Here is a 25633-nt window from a genome sequence, read left to right as displayed (position 1 = left end):
TTTTCAACCACAGGAGGATTCCACAAATTCATATTCTTTTCAATTCCTCATTCTGATCCCCCCACCCCGCCTGGCTCCTTTTATTTCCCTTTGAATTTGTGTTAAATTCATTACAGGCTCTTAAAGGATAAAGGTTCTCAAGGGTTTAATAGAGATGTTAGATGCTATGAATAAAAAAAGGGGGGTGGGGAAGAGGAATTCACCATGGCTTCTTTGAACTAAACTATAGTTCATCTCAAGTGCTTTTCCCCTTTTTGGAGAAAAATATACCCTTCTCCTCCAGGAAGCTCAAAGTCTCAAAGGCCTATATTAACTTGATCTTTGGGAATAGTGTTTTAATTTTTTCCATAATCATCATGCAAATTGATCATGATAATCTCTGGGAAGGAAAATAAGTGAACCAATGGCCTCATTAACTCCAATGCTAGGGGGACCCCGTTCCTAAGAGCTGGTGCCCTCACCCCACACTGGCCCAGGCCTTCTTTGTACATGACTTGGTCCAGTCCCAAGAGTAAGCTGTGACTTCTTCTGTCCCTGACCTGTTTAAATTGCCTTATGCATTTTACTCCTTTAAAAAATAATGGGGGAATAATTTGAAAGGTCCCAACCTTATAAAAGGGATGCTTTTGTTCTCTAGGTTCCAACCAACATCTCCAACTGGGCTGTGACAGGACCTCACCACTGATAGACATGTTTTATTCGGGCCTTACTTAGAGACACTGAGGTCTCAATACGCTTTGGACAATAAACTGAGTCAGTCGGGATTAAATTGTGTGACTCAGATGCCTAATTCTGAATGCTACTCTGTTGAATTAGGAGGGCTTTTTTTTTTAGAGTGTGTTTGTTTTGATTTTAATTTAACATGGAGAATGGCAGAGACAAATAGATCTGTCCAAAATAAACTGAGTAACAAATTTTTGAGCTGTGGTGGTTATTAATTTCATGTAAGTGGCTCCTCTTTTTGTTTTTATAAACTGTAAAATTCAAGAGGAAGCAGAACCAAATGTAATATACTTTTATTGATTGCCTGCTAGGTGCCAAGCAAGGTGTTAAATGTTTGCAAATGCTGCCTTATTTATCCTTGTCTTACAGATGAGGAAAAAGGGATGGGACAAGGTGAAATAGACTGCCCTGCTGGAAAACAGCCTCGTCATTTACAGATCTGCCTCACTGCTGAAAAGAATTTGACACATTGTTTGAAAATTAACTTCCTCAGAGCAGTATCGAGCTACACTGTTCTCAGTGGACCTTGTCCTTCCAGTGAGTAGTGAGGAAGTTACTAGAACTCTTGGAGCCACTGGGTGCTACGCATCTGGATGAGGACAGTAGATGTCCAGTACTGTGCCTTGTGGCCACTATTACCTTCCACTGATTAAGTATCCATGGCTGAAAAATCGGTATCTGGTGAGTGAGTGCATGCTAAGTTGCTTCAGTCATGTCTGACTGCGACTCTATGGACTGGAGCCCACCAGGCTCCTCTGTCCATGGGATTCTCCAGGCAAGAACACTGGAGTGGGTTGCCATTCCCTTCTCCAGGGGATCTTCCCAACCAACGGATCAAACCCAACTCTCATGTCTCTTGCATTGACAGGCAAGTTCTTTACTGCTAGCACCACCTGGGTGCTAGCCCAGTTATCTGTATATGTATAAGTAAATCACTTTGCTGTATACATTAAACTAATACAACATTGCAAATCAACTATACCAATATAAAATAACAAATTTAAATAACAAAAGAAAAACATTAAAGCTAAGAAAAAGAGAAAAAATACGGCAGGGCTTCTCACTGCTGTGGTTTCTCTTGCTGTGGAGCTGAGGCTCTTGGGTGGGCGGGCTTCAGTAGTTTCTGGGCCAGGGCTCAGTAGCTGCAATTCCTGGGCTCTAGAGCACAGGGTCAGTAGCTGTGGTACATGGGCTTAGTTGCTCTGTGGCAGGTGGGATCTTACTGGACCAGGGATCAAACCCATGTCTCCTGCGTTGGCAGGCAGATTCTTTGCCGCTGAGCCACCAGGGAAGCCCCAGGTGACTTTAAAGTCAATGTGATCTCTCTCAAAATATTCTATAGTCAGTATGCATTGACACCTACTATCTGTAAGGTATTGCATTAGAAGACAATGAAATACATCTTCAAGAACCATTAGTTGAGTTTGGGCTACATGCTGGAAATTGTGCTGTGAGCTCCAGATACAAAGATAAAGGGGCCTGATTGCCTGGTTAGGAGGGTGGCTTTCTGAACATACACAGTCAGTATTAGAACGATACCAAACAGCAGAGTGACTTGAAGACTTAAAGAAGACTTTGGAGATATAGTAACACTCGAGCTGGGTTTTAAAGTTGTTACTAAGAGTTCTTCAGATGGAGATGTTGCGGGAAACACTTGCTATTTTGAGGGAACTTCATGTTTAATTTGATAAAGCAAGAGCATGTTATTGCCTTTGAAACAGCCAGAAACAGGGTATGATTGGTGTGTCATGGAGCAGGGCTGACGCTACCATTCATTTACTGGGAGAATGGCATTTTCTCAGACTACGCTTAGAACAATGGTTCCTTGAGATGTGAATTGGTATTGACTGAGAAAACAGGAGGTTTTAAGGTCAAATAAAATAGAGGGAACACTGAGTTAGGCTGTAACCGGATTTTTTCTTCAAGACCTCAGACTCTTTAACATGCTGCTCTGCATGATTAATTTGCAAGAACTTGCCCTGAACCTCTTTGTCTCTCCCTTTTCATAGTGCACCCAGGGCTCCATGGGTCCCACAGCGGAAAATACTGCTTTAAGATAGCGGCAGGTGTCACCTGCCTTTGAGAAGTGAATGGTTTCTATTTCAGAAAGGAAATGTGGGCACCTGGGAGGAAGAATGCCAATGATGAGAGACCAGATGCAAGGCAGCTTATAACCAAATTGTGACATCTTCTAGGCAGAACAAACAAATAGGAGTCAGAATTAAAGCACGTAAGCCATGGAATGCAGTGGTGGAATGGAAAGAGACTCAGCAGGTAGCCTGGATACTTGGAGACCATACGGAGGGGTTGATGAGAAAAAATATCTGAGGGTGACACCCTAGTGTCTAGTTGGGACGCTTGGACAGTGAAGAAAAATGATAGGTAGAAGATGAGAAAATTAATTCCATTTGGGAATGGTATAATTGAGATGTCTATAAGATGTCTCAATAGAGCTGATCAACTCAGCCAAGGGTTGGGGACCTAATCTCCATCTCAAGACACACAGGATCATAATTTTATTCTTCTATGATGCTTCAAATGACTATTATCCAAAGGTGTCTCAGGATTTACTGTAATTGTGTTGCTTAACAATAAATACATAGAAATGCAGGTAATAGAGAACTGTGTTTAATAGAAAGAGGAAAGTAAGTCAATGATTGACTGTATTTATTTAACTACTAGTGTGTTCCTAGCCTAGCAACTGTGTATGTGTGTGTGTGTGTTAGGCGCTCAGTCGTGTCTGACTCTTTGCAGCTCTATGGACTGTAGCCCGCCAGGCTCCTCTATCCATGGGATTCTCCAGGCAAGAATATTGGAGCAGGTAGCCATTCCCTTCTCTGGGGGATCTTTCCAACTCAGAGATCAAACTCTGGTCTCCCGCACTACGTGCAGAGTCTTTACTGTCTGAGATACCTGGGGAATCCTAGCAACAGTACATAAGGGAAAAGCAAGCAAAATAAATAAATAAATACATACATAAAAAAAGAAAGACAAGGAAAAGAAAAATACACAACCTTTGCTCAAGGACCTTACTGTCTAAAGCTTACAGAAAATGTTTCAAGTGGTTGGATTTCTCTGTTGGGATCTTTGGACATTCTGCTTGCTAAATGGCTCAGGCAGTAAAGAATCCACCTATAATGCAGGAGACGTGGGTTTGATCCCTGCATCAGGAAGATCCCCTGGAGAAGGGAATGGTTACCCACTCCAGTATTCTTGCCTGGAGAATTCCATGGACAGAGGAGCCTGACAGGGTACAGTCCATGAGGTTGCAAAGAGGTGGACACAACTGAGTAACTAAGCATGATGACTTGCTAGATGAGCTAGGGCAAGTTATATAACTTCTTAAAGCTTGGGTGTTCTCATTTGTAAATTTTTATCTGTAGAATATTAGTACAGAAATTGTGAGGATTGCTAGGGTTAAACTAAAAATTATTTACTGTATTTTGAATGAATAAAATAAATTTATTTAGGAATAATGTATGCATTGTGATCCATTAATACATTTCACTATTTTTATTTGATTTCCAGTTAATATCAAATAATAACTTGTCTATTTGAATTGCAAAAATCAAGCTGGTTTGAATTAAAGAAGTGTGAAAAATTCTTGGGTTGGCAAAATACATAACACTTTCATCAATTAAAAATAGGTAAAATGTGTTAAAAATAATGAAAAGTTCATATTTTAATTGAACTGGCTTTTCACAAGCCTATATTTTATGAAGCTTAATGAAACAAAAATTGAAATGGTGCCCATTATGAAATCTGTGTTAATTGTTATGATTCTCATAAAGTTCATATGATTCCAAAAAGTTTTGCAGTTACACCAACTCGAAATGTACAGTACTTGTCTTTCATTCTCTCTGGATATATTTTTGGTAATAAAGACCAATTATGCACCTTGGCAAACAGCATTTGCTAAATTGAAAACTTCCTTTAAAAACACTAGAAACTTTGGACATGATACTGCCAAAACTGCAGGGTGCTTTTGCTAATCTGACAAAACTTTCTTTGTTCTTTCTGGCTTCATCAAGAGCAAGGCTGTTTCTTCACTTTACTATTACCCTAATACTGTCATCGTCTTAAATATCCTTGTGCTAGAAGGCACTGCAATATTAATTAAAAATACAGTCTAATTATTTACCCTAGTTGGTTCACACAAACCTCTACAGTGTAATCAGTGCACTCCCTTCTGGGGTTTCACAGCATTTTGGACTGAAATAGGAAGGTTTGTTACTGACTTACACTTGGCTCATGAGTGTAATTAAGTATAACCTACAATTCACCTTTAGGTCACTAGATCAAACATAACTTATCCAGCCCATGTCAAAAAGTATGGGCTGCATTGACTGGTGGGCGGCACACATGAATGAATGGAACTTTTAATTTACCTCCAGGCCTCTCAGGGAACATGTGGAGTGTTTCCGAAGACAGAGGGAAAGCAGAGGGTTACCAAATCAGTCACTGGCTTCAGACAGTCCTCAGCGCAAAGCACCATCAACCATGCCTGAGCACAGCTTGTCTGCAACTGTGTTTAGCGACCATCAGTAGCCTAGCGTGGCAGACAGATATTTTCTAGCTGTTAGGAGTGTGTGTGAAGACTCTGGGTGTGCCTGGTCCTGAATCACCCAGTAAGCTTGTCTTTTGGAAGCTCAGCATAGAAATGTTACTAGGCCCAGCCGAGTAGTCAGATCTTTATAAAGATCTTTAAAATCTTTTGTCCTTGGGCTTATCTGGCATTATTTAATAAGGGAGAAGTTTCTTCCGGAAGGACCCACCGAGGGCATTGGTCTCCTCCATAAACATGTGTTAGAAAGAGTGAGGGTGACGAAGCTGGTTTATCAGCATAAAATGTCCAAATGTTACCCCTACCACCTTAACATTTAAATTGCCATCTGGGAGTCCTATTCAGTTTGAAATGCCCAACTGGCTGGCCTGAGGAAGAAACAAAGGGGCAGACAACCACATGAAAAAGTTTGGACAATGAGGAACAATAGTAAAAGTAAAATAATATTTGATTCTAGTTATTGACACTCATTAGAACTCAGACTGATTGAAGTGTACGTTCTTTGATAGACACGGTGGAAGATGAGATTCTGTTCTGAAAGGTTGTTTGGGCAAGGTATGGAAGACTTTGAGTATCTTGAATGTTTTGTATCTTTAAAAAAATGTTTTATTTTATATTTGAGTATAGCAAAGATTCGGACACGACTGAGTGACTGAACTGACTGACCAACTGATAGCCAATTAACAATGTTTTGATGGTTTCAGGTGGACAGCAAGAGGACTTGGTCATACATATATATCAAGCCAATCTGCCCCAAACTCCCCTCCATCCAGGCTTTCACATAACATTAACCTTGTTGGTTATTCATTATATGTAGCAGTATATATGTGTCTATTCCAAACTCCCTAATTATTCCTTCCCCTCCATCCTTCCCCCTTGGTAACCATAAGTTTGTTCTCTGTCTGGGAGTCTGTTTCTGTTTTGTAAGTAAGTTCATTTGTATAATTTCTTTTTTAATGATGTAGTTTTACATTTATAATCTATTCAATAGGAAATCTTAAAAAAAATTAAATTATTAATTGGAAGATAGTTGCTTTGCAATATTGTATTGGTTTCTTCCAAAGAGCGATGTGAGTCAGCTGTAAGTATACATATATCCACTCCCTCTTGAGCGTCCCCCACCCCCATCTCACCCCGCTAGGTCATCACAGAGCAGCAGGTTGAGCGCCCTGTGTTATATAGCAACTGTCCACTGGATGCCTATTTCACAAGTGATGCTGTACTTCAGTACTACTCGCTCCGTTTGCCCCACCCTCGCCTTCCCCAGGGGGCTCGGTGGTAAGAGTCCACCTGCCAATGCAGCAGACACTGGAGACGCAGGTTCGATCCCAGGGTCGGGAAGATCCCCTGGAGGAGGAAATGGCTACCCATTCTAGTATTCTTGCCTGGAGAATCCCATGGACAGAGGAGCCTGGCAGGCGACAGTCCATGGGGTCGCAAAAGAGTCAGACATGACTGAGTGACTAACACTAGCGGTTATCATCCCTCCTTCCCCTGCGTGTCCACTGTCTATTCCTGCCCTGCAAATAGGTTCATCAGCACCATTTTCCTAGGCTCCATGTATATGTGTTAACATAGATATTACAAAAAAAAGAAAGTTATAGGTCAGCGTCCCTGATAAACATAGGAAGATCTTAATTCATCCAGAGTCTGAAATGATGGCAGGCATCTTCAGTGACTTTCCCGATTGAATTTAACCTGATGTTTTGGCTGAGGTAAGTTAAGACTTCAGGGTAGAAATGGGCTAACTCTGTTTTACAATTCGACAGATAGTAGCTGTCAAGAAGGTAAATCAAGACACCAAAGGAAGATAGTACACGATGCCTCTCCTGGGAGGTTCTGTGAAGAGGAAAGAGGACAAAGCAACCAGAGGTGGTGGTGTTCACCTTCTGCCTGCGGAGAAGTGACTGTCAGCTGGAGGCTCTGATTCACAGAAACACAGAGGTCACGTGAGATATAAAGTCAAACAGAAAGAGAGATATGTGTACCTGGAACATTTTTTTAAATAATGAGTTGATTTGGAGAGTTGGTTGAATCCGCTGAAAAGCATTATAAGACCCACCACGTTTGTTCCAGTGGATATACTGTCCACCCACCCATTCACTCAACAGTATTCATGGACCACTTACTACCAGCTGGTTACTAGCACATGCAAAACAAAAGCCCTTGACCTCACAGAACTTGCACTCAGATGAAGTGTCCAGGGAGAGAAGGCTTTCACTATCCATTGGAAACGTGGGGAAAGGGGAGGACCACTTGAGGAGTGGAGGGGAGGTGGACAGGTCCCATCCTGCCAGCTCTTGTACTCTTAACATTCAGAGAAATGAGGAGCTGTTGAAGATTTTTAAGTAGGGAAATAAAATGATCAGATTAGCTTTTAAGGGTCCTCTTTCAGCATCCTCATGGCTTCTGTATATATTCCTTTTCTCCCTGCTGCCCATGTAGACAGAGCTTTCTAACAACCTCAGAAAACTGAGGGGAGCAGAGGAGATTTGGTGCAGAGAAACTGGAAATGGATGAAAATGTTATTTATTTTTTCAGTTGAGTTTGGACTCTGGAAGCCACCAGGACTTCCCAGGTGGCTCAGATGGTAAAGAGTCTGTCTGTAATGCAGGAGACCTGGGTTCGATCCCTGGGTCAGAAGATCCCCTGGAGGAGGGCATGGCAACCCACTCCAGTATTCTGGCCTGGAGAATCCCATGGACAGAGGAGTCTGGTGGGCTACAGTCCATGGAGTTGCAAGTAGCTGGACATGACTGAGCGACTCTCATTCACTCACTTGGACTCCTGAGACCTTACAACTGGACCACACAGTAGCTCCATGGTTGCCCTGGGTCTGATGCGCTCTTCTCCTGCCCTAGGAGCCTTCCCAAACCTTGATCACAGCGTGTCCCAACATGGAACCTCGGCTGCCTCGGGCTACATCCTCAGAGCCAGTCTCTCCACAGAATGGTCCCATCAGCCTGTCCGTGCTGTTATCCGTGAGGTTTAGCTACACAAGAGCACTTCCTAAACCGGTTCCACAGATGCAAGTTTAGTGAGATGTTAAAAAAAGCTCTACAGAAATGGGAGGGGAGTCGATAAGTCAAGCAGAAGGATAAAACAAACCCAGAGTATGATAACATCTTCTCTTTGAGACACATAAGGCAGTTAACCTCCCTAAAGGCTCTGAGAAATGCTGCAAAGTGTTCTTTAACCTAGCACTTCTCAAGCATGCTGCTGCTGCTGCTGCTGCTGCCAAGTCGCTTCAGTCGTGTCCGACTCTGTGCGACCCCAGAGACGGCAGCCCACGAGGCCCCCCCTGTCCCTGGGATTCTCCAGGCAAGAACACTGGAGTGGGTTGCCATTTCCTTCTCCAATGCATGAAAGTGAAAAGTGAAAGTGAAGTCGCTCAGTCGTGTCCAACTCTTCGAGATCCCATGGACTGCAGCCTACCAGGCTCCTCCGTCCATGGGATTTGCCAGGCAAGAGTACTGGAGTGGGTGCCATTGCCTTCTCCGCTTCTCAAGCATAATTAACAGCAAATACGCTCCTCTACTTAACAACTGTGAAACAGTACTCAAGCTAACCCTTCACTTTTGCCAGGTTGGTCTGTCTAACCCCAGATGTGCCTTTGAACTTCCCCTGCCATGGCTTTCCTTATCTGTTCCCTGTTTTGGAAAATTCTTCATTAATAACTCTATCTTTCTAATCTCATCCAGTTCAAATGCCATCTTCTTCGTGAAGCCCACCTTGATTATTCCACCCCAGAATGATGTTGCTTTAAGTACACGCATATCCCCTCCCTCTTGTGTTATACAGGGGCTTCCCGCATTTTACACATGGTGGTGTAAATGTTGATAGTGCTCTCTCAGTTCATCCCACCTTCTCCTTCCCCCTCTGTGTTCACAAGTCCATTCTCTATATCTGGATCTCTATTCCTGCCCCCAAAATAGGTTCTTCAGTACCATAGATGTATACTTATAAGTGATTCACATTGTTGTATAGCAGAAACTAACAACATTGTAAGACAATTATCCACCAATTAAAAATAAAAAATATGTTATCAAGCATATTATAAAAACAGAATGATGGTGCTCTTTTTCTGACTTTTAAAGCATTGTATTTCCTGCCTCATATTGTTCATGAACAATAATGTTTACAGTATTACTCTTTTCGTGTTTAGAGCTGTGAAATGAGCGGATCAGTCTCTTGAAGGGATTGATAGTTTTACTTTTTACATGAAAGAATTATGAAAGAACATGAGCTTTGTCATGAGACAAACAGTTGTTCCTGTCACATTTCAGCTAACCAGCTGCATGACTTTGGACAACTTACCCAGCCTCAGTAATGCTCAGTTTTTTCATCTGTAAAATAGGGATGATAAGCTGCCTCCTCATTAGACATGGGCCTTCTTAGTGACTCAGATGGTAAAGAATCCACCTGCAATGCAGGAGACCCGGGTTCTATCCCTGGGTTGGGAAGATTCCCTGGAGAAGGGAATGGCAACCCACTCTGATATTCCTGCCTGAAAATCCCATGGACAGAGGAGCCATGTAGGCTAGAGTCTTTACGGTCAAAAGAGTAGGACACACATGACTGAGCAACTCACACTTTCATTTTATTAGAGGCTTCGTGAAGATCAAATGAGACCATGGTCAGTATCCAACATGTTGTAAGCAATTAATACAAGTAAGCTCCAATTATTATTATAATTTCTGTTACTACTGTGGGTGTGTACTCAGTTGCTCAGTCACGTCCATGGGATTTCTCAGGCAAGAATACTGAAATAGGTCAGCATTTTCTTCTCCAGGGGATCTTCCTGACCCAGGGATCAAGTCCACCTCTCCTGCATTGACAGATGGATTCTTTACCCTTGAGCCACCGGAAAAGCCCCTAGTACTACTACTACTACACCAAAAAAAAAAATCTCCTTTTTTTTGTTTTAGTGACTGTAACATGTGCAATATTCCAGGACATCAACATTCTGAATGGTTTGAGATTTTGGCATCCAGAAAGACTGCTTCTCTCTTTCCGGAGAGCGGGATATTGGATAAACCACTGCCTGGTTGGAAATGGTTTTCCTTCCAGAGAGAGAGGGCCTGTGACGGTAATAGCCATGCTTCCTGGATATCAGCAAACAAAGAATTAGTCCAATGAATCTGATTTCCGGTTCACTGTGACCGCTGTGCGTAGTGTGGAGAGGTGTTTGGTTCTCGCTTGTGACTGATTTGCCTGGTCTGTGGCCTGGAGATCAGGAGCCTGGCAATCGTGAATCAGTGGCTGGGCAGAATCAGCGCTTTGATTGCTTTAGTCCAGGTTTCCCTTGAATCTTGACATGTGATTGTCTGATTTCAAAGTTCAGCAAAAGAAAATGCCAAAGATTCTTTTGTATCATACATGGTAATTATCTGTGAGTTAAGATAAAAGAATAGCATATATGTATACATATTTTCATGTTTCTACTCATTCAGTAAATATTTATTGAGTACCTACTATGTGCTAGGCACAGTTATGATATAATAGTAAACAAAAGACAGGTATCTTGAGACTTCCCTGGCGGTCCAGTGGCTAAGACTCTGAGCTCCCAAAGCAGGGGGCCAGGGTTCGATCCCTAGGCAGGGAACTAGATCCCACATGCCGCAACTAAAATCTGGCACAGCCAAATAAATTATTTTTAAAAATCATACTAAAAACTATCTCAGTTTAAAAGAAAAGACAGACATCTCTGTTATAATGGAGCCTAATTCTGCCTGGAGAAGCCACAAAACAAACAAGTAAACAGATGAAGATATTATACACAAAGTGGTGGGAAATGCTGTGAGCAAAATCAAAGCAAGGGTAGGCGGGATGTAGAGCTGGGGAGATCAGGGAAGGTTCTGGGTTAAGACGACATTTGAGCAAAGGTGTGAAGGAAATGTGAGAAGCATGTAGGCTAAGGAACTCTGGAAGGGAAAAGAACCCTGCCACCTAATAGGCAAGAGGAGAAAGCTGAGATAAAGGGAAAGAATGGCTTGATGTTAGATAAAGAAACACACTGGATCTTCTGGCCACGTCAAGTTTGTATTTGATGTAAAGGAATTGGGAAGCCATCGGTGCACGTTAAGGCGAGGCACTACATTTGTCTTTTCAAAAGATCCTTCTGGCAGCAGAGAGTGGAGAGTGGGTTAGAGAGATCCAAGTGAGTATGGAGAGAGGGGTGGAGGAATATGAAATAGCTCAGGTAGGAGATGATGCTGGCTTGGACCGGACCAACGTTTATCAGCCTCGGCACTAGTGACATTTTGAGCTGCATCATCTTGGCTGTTGAGGGCTGCCCTGGGCACTGTAGGCTGCTTAGAAGTTGCCCTGGTCTCTACCAACTGGATGTCAGTAGCATCCTTTCTCCCCAGGTGTGACCCCTCTAGATGAATATCTGCTGAGAGGCAAAATTGCCCCCAGTTGAGAGTCACTGGACTGTGCTGCTCGTAGAGATGGGTGGAGGAGGACGGATGTGAGAGGTCTTGGAAGGTAAGAGTCAATGAGAGGGGCTGTATGTGGGCCGATGATGAAGAAAACGAAGAGGGAGGGAGAGGAGCCAAGATGCTGTGCTGATCTTGATGCTGTGCTGCGGCTGTCATGTTAGAGGAGGGGCGGGCTTGCTGCTGAAGATGCCGGTTCAGTTCTGGAAGGGCAGCACTGGGCAGCCCACGAGACCCCGCTCTCCTGCCAGGTGGAGGCGGGAGCAGCGAGGCCTGGAGTCCGGCAGAGGGACCTGGGGGAGAGGCAGGTTTCTACACTGGTGACCGGGGCCACGATGGGAGGAGATGGAACCAATCAGGGAGCCATTTACAGGGAAAAAGGAAAGACGAGGGCCAAGGGTAAAGCCACAGAAACCCGAAGGATTGAAGCCTTCATGAAGAGCCAGCCAAAAGGCCAGGAAATTCCCCAGAGCCTGTGATAACCTGGACCTTACGCAGGAAATAGTGCGGGAATCAAGACAGTGGGCTCTGAGTCCAGTGACCTGTGTTTGCATCCTGATTCCACCACTTAAATTTACAAGCCCATGGGTACATTACTTATCCTTCCTAACCCTTGCATGATGCTGGGAGGGGTTAGATGCTGTGCTGTGTTGAACATCTTTCAGTCAGTGCCCAGCTTGTAGGAGGTCCTCAGTTAGTGGTACATGTAGAAAGAGGTGTGGACAGGCACAAAGCTGCGGATGCTGCACATACACGGGGTGGGGGTACTCTGAGAGGGTCAGGTAGAGGCCCTTGGCGGCGGGCACAGAGGAGCAGAAGCACAGCAAGCGGCGTGCCTGAGTGGGATCTGCTGAAACCCTACACAGCCCCAGCCGGCGGGCCCGGGGGTAATGTAATGAGAGGTGTTTTCCTCCCTCCAGGACAGGTGCTCAACTGATACAATTTAGAGTCTCAAATTCCAGAGCTTAATCGTTTGTTCTACATACAAGTTAGCCCAGCTCAGCACACCTGTGGACTAAGATCTTGTGATGCACCCAAGCCTGTCTTTTATTAAGTTCTTTGCAAGCCGTCAAAATAAGACCAAATGTCCATGTGTCACTAAGTATGCAAGTGGACATAAAACGAGCCATTGTGAGGACTGCACAGTGAAGAGCTCAAAACAGCACGTGAATCCCGGGGCTCTGGAAAGTACAGTTACATGATTAATGTAACCAGAGTTAGATATAAAATGAAATTAAATATTTTATATAGCGAGAAATGCCTACACACACATAAAATTCCCTGTTGGTTGTATTTGAGGTTTAGCCATGTTGAATCGATAAAAAATGATTTAGAACGGATGGCTTCCAGCAGCTGGTTGCGCTTTCAGTCTTCCATAAAGAAGTTAAAATTAATTTTAATATGTTGATGGTGCTTATTGATGATAATATTCATAATAAATATCCATTGGAAAAATTCTCTGGCACATCTATGTGACAGGGAGGTCAAAAATGTTAATGACAATCACAACTACAAAATGCAATTCAGTCAATTACTTTAATTAAATCTAAAACTACTTTATGTCTCCTCATTTATACAGTAAACTCATAGTGGGGAAAGGGCATCATCTTTATCTGGCTCGTTTCAGCGTCCAGAGATGCGGTCTTGGGTTGTGTTTTCACACTGGTAGCTCTTACATCCTTGCGGAACATTTAAGGTAATTATGGGTCTTACAAGTAATGCTTCTGCTTCTATGCAGGGGAAAAGGGTGGAGAGTTCCTTCTGAATGCAGTTTTATGGAAAGAGAGCTTTCCCTTCACAGATGCTAATCTTGTATTTACAGACTGGTTTATGTCGGACGGAGCCAACATTCCTCGGTAAATGGTAGAAGCGGCTACATTTCAGTGAATCCTTTTTAATTATATTGTTTGGTATCAGAAGAAAAGGAACGCAGCTGTCTGAGTTCTCACTGCCACACAGGTTCCAGTGCTCTCAACTCACTCAGTCCTTACAACCCTAACAAATAGTTTTTTTTACAAAATATTGTGGGGTCGTATTAAACTTTAGAACCCTTAGACCTTAATGTTATTGAACTTGGAAAGTAGAAAGGTGAGCATTTTAAATAACAAATCAATCAATTAATCAACAGTTTATTCAATATTTCTACACAGTTATTTAATATCTACTATATGCTAAAAATGTTGTGGGCATCCAAACACAGCTATAAATTACACAGATGAAATCCTGACCCTCTCCTTAAGGGGCTTACATTTTGTTTGGAAGGAAATGAGAAAATAAACAAGTGAACTGAATAATATTAGATAGTGGCGAAGATCATAGGGGAAAAAAGTAGGATGATGGTGAAAGTGGTTCAGTTGTGTCTGACTCTTTGCGACACCACGGACTATATGGTCCATGGAATTCTCCAGGCCAGAATACCGGAGTGGGTAGCCTTTCCCTTCTCCAGGGGATCTTCCCAACCCATATATCCCACATTGCGGGAGGATTCTTTACTGTCTGAGCCACCAGGCAAGCCCAAGAACACTGGAGTGAGTAGCCTATCCCTTCTCTGGCAGATCTTCCCAACCCACGAATCGAACAGGGGTCTCCTACGTTGCAGGCAGATTCTTTACCAGCTGCACTGTATGGCAGGGTGACAGACTTTTCAAGTTTGCCCAGAGTTATTCTGGTTTTGGAGTAGGAAATGGCAACCCACTCTACTATCCTTGCCTAGAAAATTCCATGGACAGAGAACCCTGGCAAGGTCTGCATGGGGTTGCAAAGAGCCGGACCCAACTGAGCACACTCACATGCTTTCTGGTTTTAGCATAGAAAGTCTTGCATCCCAGGAAAACCCTCTGGTCCACGCAAACTGAGATAATTGGCTGCTGTTGTAGTGGGATGACTAAGAGAAACCCATCTGTTGGATGAGGAGTCAGGGAAGGCCTTCCTAGGGGATTGACATTTGAGTCAAGACAAGAATGATACAAAAGAGCTGTCTTCAGATTTCTGTCGGGCCATCAGGATGAGGTTCATCCCCTCCTAGAGAGGGTCCAAACAGGAATTTGTGTTTTGAGAATATGAATAAACACTTACGGAATATTTTCCATAGGTCAGACAATGTAAATATTTTATATCCTTCAGTTCCTAAGTCCAAGTAGTAGGCAATGTTACTCCCATTTTACAAGTCAGACATAAAGTGGCAAGCATTGTCTGAAGTCTTGAGGCTAATAAGTAGAGAGTTGGGATAAAATTTTGCTCTGGCAGTTTGACCTATTTTAGGGAGAAAGAATCACTTCCTGCTTAGAGAGGAGGTAGAAATAGAACTTTGATTTCACAGAGCCCAGACTCTTGCTATATTGCCCATGAAAACTTCTCTAAACTGGATTAGCTTGGACATTATTCTTTATCTAAGCTAGACCTGATGGCATCTGGGTTAAGCAGCCTCTAAAGAGTTGGATACTTCCTAAAGAGCTCAAGATTCCTTGGGGAAATATGATGGGATATAAAGGTAGGACTTGGAGTTTTTGAAAATCACAGATGTAGTAAAAAGCAAATATTAACTTTTTATTTTAAGCGTAACTGTAATTCTATTTATCTCTGAGCTAGTGTTGCCTGTGGACAAATTAGGAGGCATATATTTTTGTCTTATTACTTAGCTTCTGGCATGGGTGCATTCCTTAAGTCTTTTCAGAGCAGACCTTGTATACTGTATCTTTGGATTTTCCATTGCAACTAACAGGTCCTTGCATTTACTATGAAATCTATAAACATTTGCTGAAATTAAAATATTTGGAGGATCAGCATTGGTATCCCAATAAAGTTATGCTTACAATTTTTAGTCATGTTCTACAAGATAAATTCTGAAGTGATTCACTTCTGGGTTTGGCTAGCAACCTTTTGGACCTCACAAAGAACACTATCCCTTGCCATAGTTATAGTTAACCCAACTCATGCCATGATGACAAGTTCTGAATGTATACATTTATTTGCATTAAAATACACAGAAAACAGTCCTAGAATGATAGAATGAGGACATTAAAGAAAACACTCCTCCACAAAAGCAATGAGAACACTGGCAAAAATCATCAAGAACAACTTTTCAGTACTCTGAAAATTAACCAAAGGCTTACAGGAATTCAAAAAGTGTTTATTCAAGGAAGATGATTAAGTCATGATAAGAAGAATGAGTGCCATGACATTTTAATGTACTCATGTCCCATCCCATTCTTCCCAGTTCTGCAGTAGCCTTGAACACCAACAGCCTCACAAGCATGGTAGGTATGAAAAATGAATGGTCTAGAAGCCACTGAAGGGGGAAAAATGATACTGAAGACCCCCACAGGCCCCATCCCCAGAAATCTGTCATTATTTCATCTCAGTCTCACAATTCGTCTTTCTTTGATCTGATTCAGAGCTCACTTTACAAATTGCCTTTTCTCTAGGGTCTTGGTTAAAATAATTAGTGGCACTGTTTAGCTCAACAAGTATCCGAGTGCTGATAACAGTTGGAGCTAGCAAGAGACTAAACAGAACATTAAAAACTGAGAAGTAAGAGCAACAAAAATAAAAACTTCTACAACAAATCCTGAGCTGAGGGGGATCTTATTTACATCATGTTTTTTAAAATGTTGTTTTCAAAAGAAACAGGAAAATATGGCTTACACCTAGGGAAAAAGCAATGAAAACAACACTTGAATTAGCCCAGGTGTTGGACTTACAAGACAAGGATTAAGAGAACAAAGGGAAAGTACATCTAAATAATTAAAGGAAAATATGAGAATATTTCACCAAGCAGATAACATCAATAAAAAGATAGAAATTATAAAAAAAGAACAAAATAGGATTTTTGGAGTTGAAAAATACAAAAATTGAAATGAAAAATTTGCTAGAGGAGCTCAAAACATATTTGAACTGACAAAGGAAAGAAAGGCTGAGCTTGAAGATAGTTTATTGAGATTACGCAGGCTGAGGAACAGAAAGGAAAAAAAAATGGGTAAAAATAAATGGTGCCTCAGAAATCTATGGAACATTATCCGATGTATATGCATAATGAGAGTTGCAGAGGAAAAGGTGAGGGAAAAGGGTTGAAAAATATTTGAGGGAATAATTGCTGATATCTTCCAAATTTGATGAAAAACATTCATCTGCATATTCAAGAATCTCAAAAAACTCCAAGTAGTATAAACTTAGATCCACTTTTAGCTACATCATGAAATTAATCCCAGATAAAACTGGAGATTGTGGCTAGCACACCTGATCTACAAGAAACACTAAAGAGGACTTTTCAGGCTGAAGAATTAAAATGATGCTAGTCAATAACTCACAAATATATGAGCACCTACAAAGTCCTTCCATAGGCAAATATAGATGGGTGTAAAGTGTTTTGGCTTTTAAAACTTTTCATGTCTTATTGTATTTAAAAGTCAACTATATAAAGCAAGAACTTTGTTGATGTGCTTACAATGTTTAAAGCTAGTGACAATAATTGCATAAAAAAAAAAAAGGGAAAAAATGGAGCTATACTGGTGCAAAGTTTTGGTATTAGTATGGAAATTAGGTTGGTATTCATCCAAACTATATTATTGTAAATTAGGATGTTTATTATAATACCCAGGGCAACTACTAAGAAAATAAAAACTAATAGCACAGATATTAAAATAGTATACTATTGAAATATCTAGTTAATGCAAAATAAGGCAGTTATGGATGAATAGTGAAACAAAAAAGACATAAGCTATATAGAGAATAAATAGCAAAATGGCAGATATAAATCCTATCCTATCAGTAATCACCTAATGTAGATGGACTAGCCACTTCAATCAAAGGCAGAGATTGGAAAAAATGGATAAAAACATGATCTGACTATATGCTGTCTATAAGATAAACACTTTAAATCAAGGGTACAAATAGATTGAAAGTAAAAAAAAAAAAAAGGAAAACCTATACTAATCAAATAGTAACCAAAAGAGCACTGGAGTAGCTATACTAAGTCATATTAAATAGGCTTTAAGACAAGTTGCTGCTGTAAAGAATGACATTTTATAATAATAAAAGAATCAGCCCATCAGGAAGACTTAATGATAAACATATATGCACCCCACAGTACCCAAATGTATTAAACAAAATCTGACATAATTGAAGTGAGAAATAGAGAATTCCACAGTAATAGATGGAGACTTCAATAGCCCACTTCCAAAAATGAATAGAACGACTAAACAGAAAATTAAAAAGAAACCAGAAAACTCAAACAGTAGTGTAAACCCACAGAACTTGACAGACATCTATAGAACTCTGCCCAACAAATACAGAATGCAAGTTTCTGTGGGACATTCTTCAGGAAAGACCATACTAAGCTTCAAAAGTTCAGAGTTCAAAGTGTTAGTTGATAAACTGTGTTCAACTCTTTGCAACCCCATGGACTGTACTATGCCAGGCTCCTCTGTCCATGGGATTCTCCAGGCAAGAATATTGGAGTCGTTGCCTTCTCCAGGGGATCTTCCCAGCCCAGGGGTCAAATCCAGGTCTCCCACATTACAGGCAGATTCTTTACTGTCTGAGCCACCAGGGAAGCCCATAATAAGTTTAAAAGGACTGAAATCACACAAAGTCTACAAGTACATTCTTTGACTAACATGGAATGAAATTAGAGATCATAACAAGGATTTTTAGAAAAGTTACCAATATATGGAAATAAAACTACATCTAAATAACCAATGGGCCAAAGAATAAATCACAAAGACAAATTACTAAATACTTGGAGATTAATGGAAAGGAAAACAAAACGTACAAAACTTAAGGGATGCAGCTAAAGCAACGCTTGTAGGAAAATTTATGCTGCTAGTGTTCAGTCACTCAGTTGTGTCCGACTCTCTGCCACCCCATGGACTGTAGTCCAAGACACTCCTCTGTCCGTGGAATTTTCTAGGCAAGAATACTGGAGTGGGTTGCCAGTTCCTACTCCAGGAGGTCTTCTCTACCCAGAGATTGAAACTGCTTCTCCTGCGTCTTCTGCATTTCAGACAGATTCTTTACCATTGAGCCACCTATGCTGCTAAGCACCTATTAATGTATTAAAAGGAAGAAAGATCTCAAATCAGTAGCCAAAACTGCTGCCTTAAGAAACTAGAAAAAGAAGAGCGTATTAAACCCAACACACACAAGGGAATAATAAAGAATAGAACTGCAATACATGGAGTTAGAGGCTAGAAAACGATAGAGAAAATTATTTGGTTATTTGGAAAGATCAACAAAATTGACAGATCTTGTGAATTCACTGGCAGTTCAGTGGTTAGGACTCCATACTCTCCATGCAGGGGGCTTGGGTTCGATTCCTGGTCGGGGAACTAAGATCCTGCAAGCCATTAGTGAAAGTCGCTCTGTTGTGTCCAACTTTTTGCGACCCCATGGACTATATGGTCCATGGAATTCTTCTGGCCAGAATACTGGAGTGGGTAGCCTTTCCCTTCTCCAGGGGATCTTCCCAACCCAGGGATTGAACCCAGGTCTCCCGCATTGCAGGCTGATTCTTTACCAGCTGAGCCACAATTGGGAGCAGCCAAAAAGAAAAAAGAGAGAAGACTAAAATTACTAAAAATTAGGAACAAAAGAGAAGCATCTTTACTTACCTTACTAACATGAAAAAGGATTGTAGGGGAAAACTATAACCAGTTGTTGCTAACAAATTATATAACCTGGATGAAATGAATAAATGACTAGAAACACACAAACAACTGATTTGAGAAGAAATAGAATAAGTGAATAGACCTATAAAAAGTAGAGATTGAATTAGAGCTCAAAACAATTCCCAGAGTGAAAAGCCAAAACCTAGATGGCTTCACTTATTATGTCTTTCAAATATTAAAAAAAAAATACACAATGAGACCAGTATTACCCTGATATCAAAACCAGAAATGACATCACAAGCAAAGAGCTACAGATTATTATCCTTTCATAGCATAGCTGTAAATATCCTCAACAAAATACTAACAAACCAAGTCCAGCATCACAGAAAATGGATCATTTACCATGATTAATTTAGCATATGAAACTTTAACAAGATTAGCTTAGCATATGAAATTCAGTCTATTTGATACAATGTATTAATGGAATAAAAACAGATACCACATACTCTTCTTAATAGAAGTAGAAAAAGCATTTGACAGTATTTAACATTCATTCATGATAAAAAAAACCCTGAACAAACTAGGAATAGAAGAGAGTTTTCCTAAACTGTGCAGATTGCCCATGAAAGATACATAGATACAGGCCTACTTAGTGGTGAAAAATCAAGATCAGAAACAAAATCAGGATAAGGACCAGAATGTCTGCTCTTTCCACTTTAATTCTATATTATACTGGCTATTCTAGCCAGGGCAATTGGACAAGAAAAGGAAATAAAGGACATCTATCTAGACTAAAAAGAAAAAAATAAAACTATTTGAAGATGACTAATCTTATTTGTAGAAAAATCTTAAGAAGTTCACTAAAAAATTGTTAGAGCTAATAGGTGAGTTTAGCAATGTTGCAGAATACAAGATCAATACAAAAAAAATCAATTGTTCATTAGTAATGAAAACCTGGAAATAAAATTAAGACAATAATTTCATTTTTTTGTTTAATTCTTTTTTTACTTTCCATTTTATTGAGGTATACTTGACATATAACACTATGTAAGTTCAAAGTGCATAGCATTTGACTTACATACATCATGAGATGATTAACATAATAAGTTTAGCTAACATCCATCACCTAATGTTGTTTTTAGTTACTAAGTAATGTCTGACTTTTGCAACCCCATAGACTTGGGATTTCCCTGGCAAGAATACTGGAGAAGGTTACCATTGCCTTCCCCGGGGGATCTTCCAGATCCAGCGATTGAACCTAGGTCTCCTGAATTGCAGGTGGATTCTTTACCATCTGAGCCCCCAGGGAAGCCCATCATCTAATATAGATACAAGATAAAAGAAAAAGAAACAAAAACTGATTTTTTTTTCCCCCTTGGGATAACTCTTAGGATTTACTCTTTTAACTCTCACGTGTAACATACATCAGTGTCAACTATATTAACCATAGCATCCCCATTATTATTTATCTTCTAACTGGAAATTGTGCTTTTTGACCACCTTCACCCAATTCCCTCTTCCCCTAGTCCCACCTCTGATAACTACAAATCTGATCTCTTTTTCTGTGAGTTTGTTTTTTGAAGTAAAACTGACCTACAGCATTATGTTAGTTCCCAGTGCTCCACATAGTGATTTGTAATTTCTGCACTTTATAAAATAATCACCATGATAAGTTAAGTTGTTATGCCATCTGTCTCCATACAAAGACACATTATAACTGAGTGTACCTCTTATGTGCAGTTTTCATCCCCAGGACTCATTTATTTTGGGACTAGAAGTTTGTCCCTCTGAATCCCCCTCATCTCTTTCACTCATCCCCCATACTCCTCCCCTCTGGCAACCACTAATTTGTTTTCTGTATCTACGAGTCTGTTTCTGCTTTGTTATGTCCCTTCGTTTTGCTTTTTATTAGCTTCAACGTGTAAGTGGAATCATGTGATATTTGTCTTTCCCAGTCTGACATATTTCACTTAGCATAATACCCTCTAGGTTTATTCAGATTGTTGCAAATGGCAAATTTTAATTCTTTTTAATGGCAGAGTAATATTTCATTGTCTAATATGCATATTCTTTGTTTCATCGGGCACTTAGGTTGCTTCCATATCTTGGCTATTGTGAATAATGCTGCAAGAAACACAGAGGTGCATATATCTTTTTGAATTATGTTTTTTTCCCCCCTTTGGAAAAATAGCCAGCAGTGAAATTGTTGGAATGTACGGTAATTCTATTTTAAAATTTTTCTTATTTTAAATATTTGTTTTTGTTTCATTTCTTCCTATTTTTATTATTTTGAGGAACCTCCTTAATGTTCTCCATAGTGGCTGCATCAGTTCCCATTCTCACCAACAGCGCAGGAGGGTTACATTTCTCCAAATCTTGGCTGGCAATTGCTAGTTGTCTTTTTGATAATAGCCATTTTGACAGGTGTGAGGTGATACCGTATTGTAGGTTTGATTTGCATTTCCCGATGATTAGTGATGTTGAGCATTGATTTTCATGTGTCTGTTGACATTTGTGTGTCTTATTTGGAAAAATGCCTATTCTTGTCCTCTGCCCATTTTTCAGTTGTTTGATGTTGAGTTGTATGTGTTCTTTGTATATTTCGGATATTAACCCCTTATCAGATATATTGTTTGCAAATATTTTCTCCCATTCAGTTGTCGGCCTTTTCCTTTTGTTGACAATTTCCTTTGCTGTGCCAAAGCTTTTTAATTTGATATAGTCCCATTTGTTAACTTTTGTTTTTGTTTCCATTGCCTAAGGAGACATATCCAAAACCATATTGCTAAGACCAACATCAAAGAGTTTTCCTTCTGGGAGTTTTGTGGTTTTAGGTCTTACATTTAAATCTTGAATCCATTTTGAGTTTATTTTTGTAAATAGTTGAGAAAGCAGTCCAGTTTAATTTTTTGCATGTAACTATTCAGTTTTCCCAACACCCTTTATTCAAGAGGCTGTCTTTTCCTCATTGTATATTCTTGTGTCAAATTAATTGACCTTATAAGTGTGGGTTCATTTCTGGATTCTCTATTCCATTGATCTATATGTCTGGCGTTTTTCTTTTTAGCTGGTATCTTACTGTTTTAATTTTTTTTCTTTTGAACTTCTAATTTTGTATTGGGGTATAGCCAATTAACAATGTTGTGATAGCTTCAGGTGAACAGAAAAGGGACTCAGTCATACAAATATATGCCCTCTTCCATCCAGACTGCCACATAACATTGAGCCGAGTTCCACGTGCTATACAACAGGTCCTTGTTGGTTATTCATTTTAAATAGAGCAGTGTGTACATGACCATCCCAAACTCCCTAACCATCCCTTCCCCCCAGCAACTGTAAGTTCATTTTATAAGTCTGTGAGTCTCTTTCTGTTTTGGAAGTTCACTTGCATCATTTCTTTTTAGATTCCACATATAAGGAATTCATACCATGTTTATCCTTCTCTATCTAACTTACTTCAGTCAGTATAACATTCTCTAGGTCCATTCATATTGCTCCATGGCATTACTTCATTCTTTCTAATGGCTGGGTAACATTCCCTTGTGTATATGTACCACATTTTATCCATTCCTCTGTCAATGGACATTTAGGTTGCTTTCATGTTTCGGCTATTGTAAACAATGCTGCAATGAACACTGGGGTGCATATATCCTCTCAGATCATGTTTTTCTCCAGATATATGCCCAGGAGTGGGATTGCAGGGTCATATGGTAGCTCTATTTTAAGTTTTTATAAGGAACCTCCACACTGTTCTCCATAGTGGCTATACCAATTTACATTCCCACCAACAGTGTAGGAGGGTTGCCTTCTCTCCACACCCTCTCCAGCACTTATTTGTGAATTTTTTCATGATAGCCATTCCGGCTGGGGTGAGGTGATATCCCATTGTAGTTTTCATTTGCATTTCTCTAATAATTAGCGATGTTGAACATCTCTTTGTGTGCCTATTGGCCATCTGTATGTCTTCTTTGGAGAAATGTCTATTTATATCTTCCACCAATTTTTTGAGTGGGTGTTTTCTTTTAATGTTGTTAAGCATCATAAGTTGTTTGCAAATTTTGGAGACTAATCCCTTACTGGTCACATTATTTGCAAACATTTTCTCAGAATCTTTGGGTTGTTTTTTCATTTTGTTTATTGTTTCCTTTGCTGTATCATACTGTTTTGATAACAATAGCTTTTTGGAGTATAGTTTGAAATCAAACAATGTGATACCTCCAGATTTGTTCCTCTATCTCAAGGCTGTTTTGGCTATCTGGGATCTTCTATATTTCTATGCAGATTTTATCATTATTTGTTCTAGTTCTGTAAAAAATGCCACTGGTATTTTGATAGGGGTTACATTGAATCTGTAGTTTGCCTTGTACTATGGTCATTTCAACAATATTAATTCTCCCAATTCCTGAGCATGGTATATATTTCCAATGTGTGAGTTGTCTTCTGTTTCTTTCATCAGTGTCTTATAGTTTTCCGAATACAGGTGAGCTTTGTTCCACCTTCTTTTGAGATTTATTCCAAGGATTTTATTTTTTTTGATGCAGTTGTAGATGGGACTGTTTTCTTAACTTCCTTTCCGAAAGTTTGTTGTTAGTGTATAAAAACACGATATTTTATATGTTAATTTTGTATCCTGAAACTTAACTGAATTCACTATTAGTTCTAACAGTTTTTTGGTGGTGTCTTTAGGATTTTCTGTGTATAGTATCACATGATCTGCAAACACTGACAGCTTTAGTTCTTCCTTTCCAAACTGGAATCCTTTCTTTTTTTTTTTTTTTTAATGATTTCTGTGACTAGGACAAGAGTAATACTTAGAAACTAAAACTACCAAACATCAGTGAGAGAAATTGAAGAAGACCGAAATAAACGGAAAGATGTTTCATGTTCATGGATTGAAGAAAATATCATTCAAATGGCAACAATTCCTCAAATCACCTGCAAATTTAAGGCAATCCCACTAAATGTCTCACCTGCCTTTTTGCTTTACATTGACAAACTGATCCTAAAAGTTAGATGGAAATGAAAGTGGCTCAGTATAGACAATCTTGCAAAACAACAAAGTTGGAGAATTCACATTTTTCAATCTGATACTAATAACATAAGACATAATAATCAAGACAGTGTGGTTCTGGCTAAGGATAGACATTTAGATCAAGCAGCAAAAGCAAAAATAGGTAAATTAGGCTCTATTAAAATTGTATAAAAATCTTATGCTTCCAAAAACACCATCGAGAAAATGAAAACACAACCCACAGAATAGGAGAAAATATTTTTAAATCATGTATCTCATATGAAACTTACATCCATGATACACCAAGTAGTCTTATAACTGAACAATAAAAAAAAGAAATAATTCAATTAAAACTGGACAAGGAATTTGCATAGTTCTCTAAAGGAGATATACAAAGGGCCAATAGGCACATGAAAAGATGCTCACCACTCTTACTCCTTAGGGAAATGCAAAGCAAAAACCACAGTGAGAATCCACTTCACACCCACTAGTCTGGCTAAAATGAAAAAGACAACAAAGGTGTTGATGAGGATGTAGATAAGTTAGAACCCTTATGCATTGTTATAAGAGTGTAGAATGGTGCAGCTACTTTAGAAAACAGTTTGGCACTTTCTTAAAATGTTACACACAGAGTTACCATATGACCCTGCAGTTCCACACTTAGGAATATTCCCAGGAGAACTAAAACATACGTGAAAATGTATGTTCACACAAAACTTCTTCAGGAAAGTTCTGAACAGCATTATTCATAATGGCTTCAGAGTGAATGTAACTCAAATATTCATCAAGTGATGATTGGATAAACAAAATGTGATATATTGATACAATGGCTACTATTTGGTCATAAAAAATAATATGAATTATTAATACATGTGGTGGCTACAACAGAGATAAGCCTTAAAAATATTATACTAAATGTAAGAAGCCAGACACAAAAGGCCACATATTGTATGATTCCATCTATGTAAAATACTCAAAACAGGCAAAACATAGAGATAGAAATTAGATTAGTGTTCAACAGGAATTGGGAGAGGGGGAAACAGGGAATGACTTAATGTGTGCAGGGTTTCTTTTTGGAATGATGAAAATGTTCTGATAGTGTTGATGGTTGCTCAACTCTGCAAAAATATTGATACTGAAAGCCACTGAACTATGCACTTAAATAAAAAGGCTACATTGCATTGTATGTAAATTTTATTTCAATAGTTTTGTCATAGAAAATACTTTGTAAGTTAACTTCCATAGGGAAAAATAAACATTTTAATGGACAAATTTCTATAAGATAAAATAA

General features: G+C 39.7%; 1 protein-coding gene across 8 annotated transcripts in view; it reads left to right on the top strand.

Annotated features, from left to right (window-relative positions):
- LOC147349792 (uncharacterized) overlaps positions 1–9355 on the top strand; it is a 134279-nt gene extending 124924 nt beyond the window's left edge. For 7 of the 8 annotated variants that reach the window (XR_015150543.1, XR_015150534.1, XR_015150533.1 and 4 more), the window contains 2 exons: positions 1093–1260; positions 7057–9355. The gene's annotated coding sequence lies outside the window, so the exon portion shown is untranslated. The remainder of the gene's footprint in view (positions 1–1092; positions 1261–7056) is intronic. The other variant, XR_015150535.1, reaches the window with a different exon arrangement.
- Positions 9356–25633: the final 16278 nt, after the last annotated feature.

Source organism: Bos grunniens, chromosome 21, assembly GCF_055505025.1.
Source record: "Bos grunniens cultivar Pamir isolate PY7600 chromosome 21, Bosgru_T2T1.0, whole genome shotgun sequence".
NCBI classification, from domain to species: domain Eukaryota; kingdom Metazoa; phylum Chordata; class Mammalia; order Artiodactyla; family Bovidae; genus Bos; species Bos grunniens.
The sequence above is the reverse complement of the archived record's forward strand: the minus strand, read 5'-3'. Positions and strand labels throughout refer to the sequence as shown.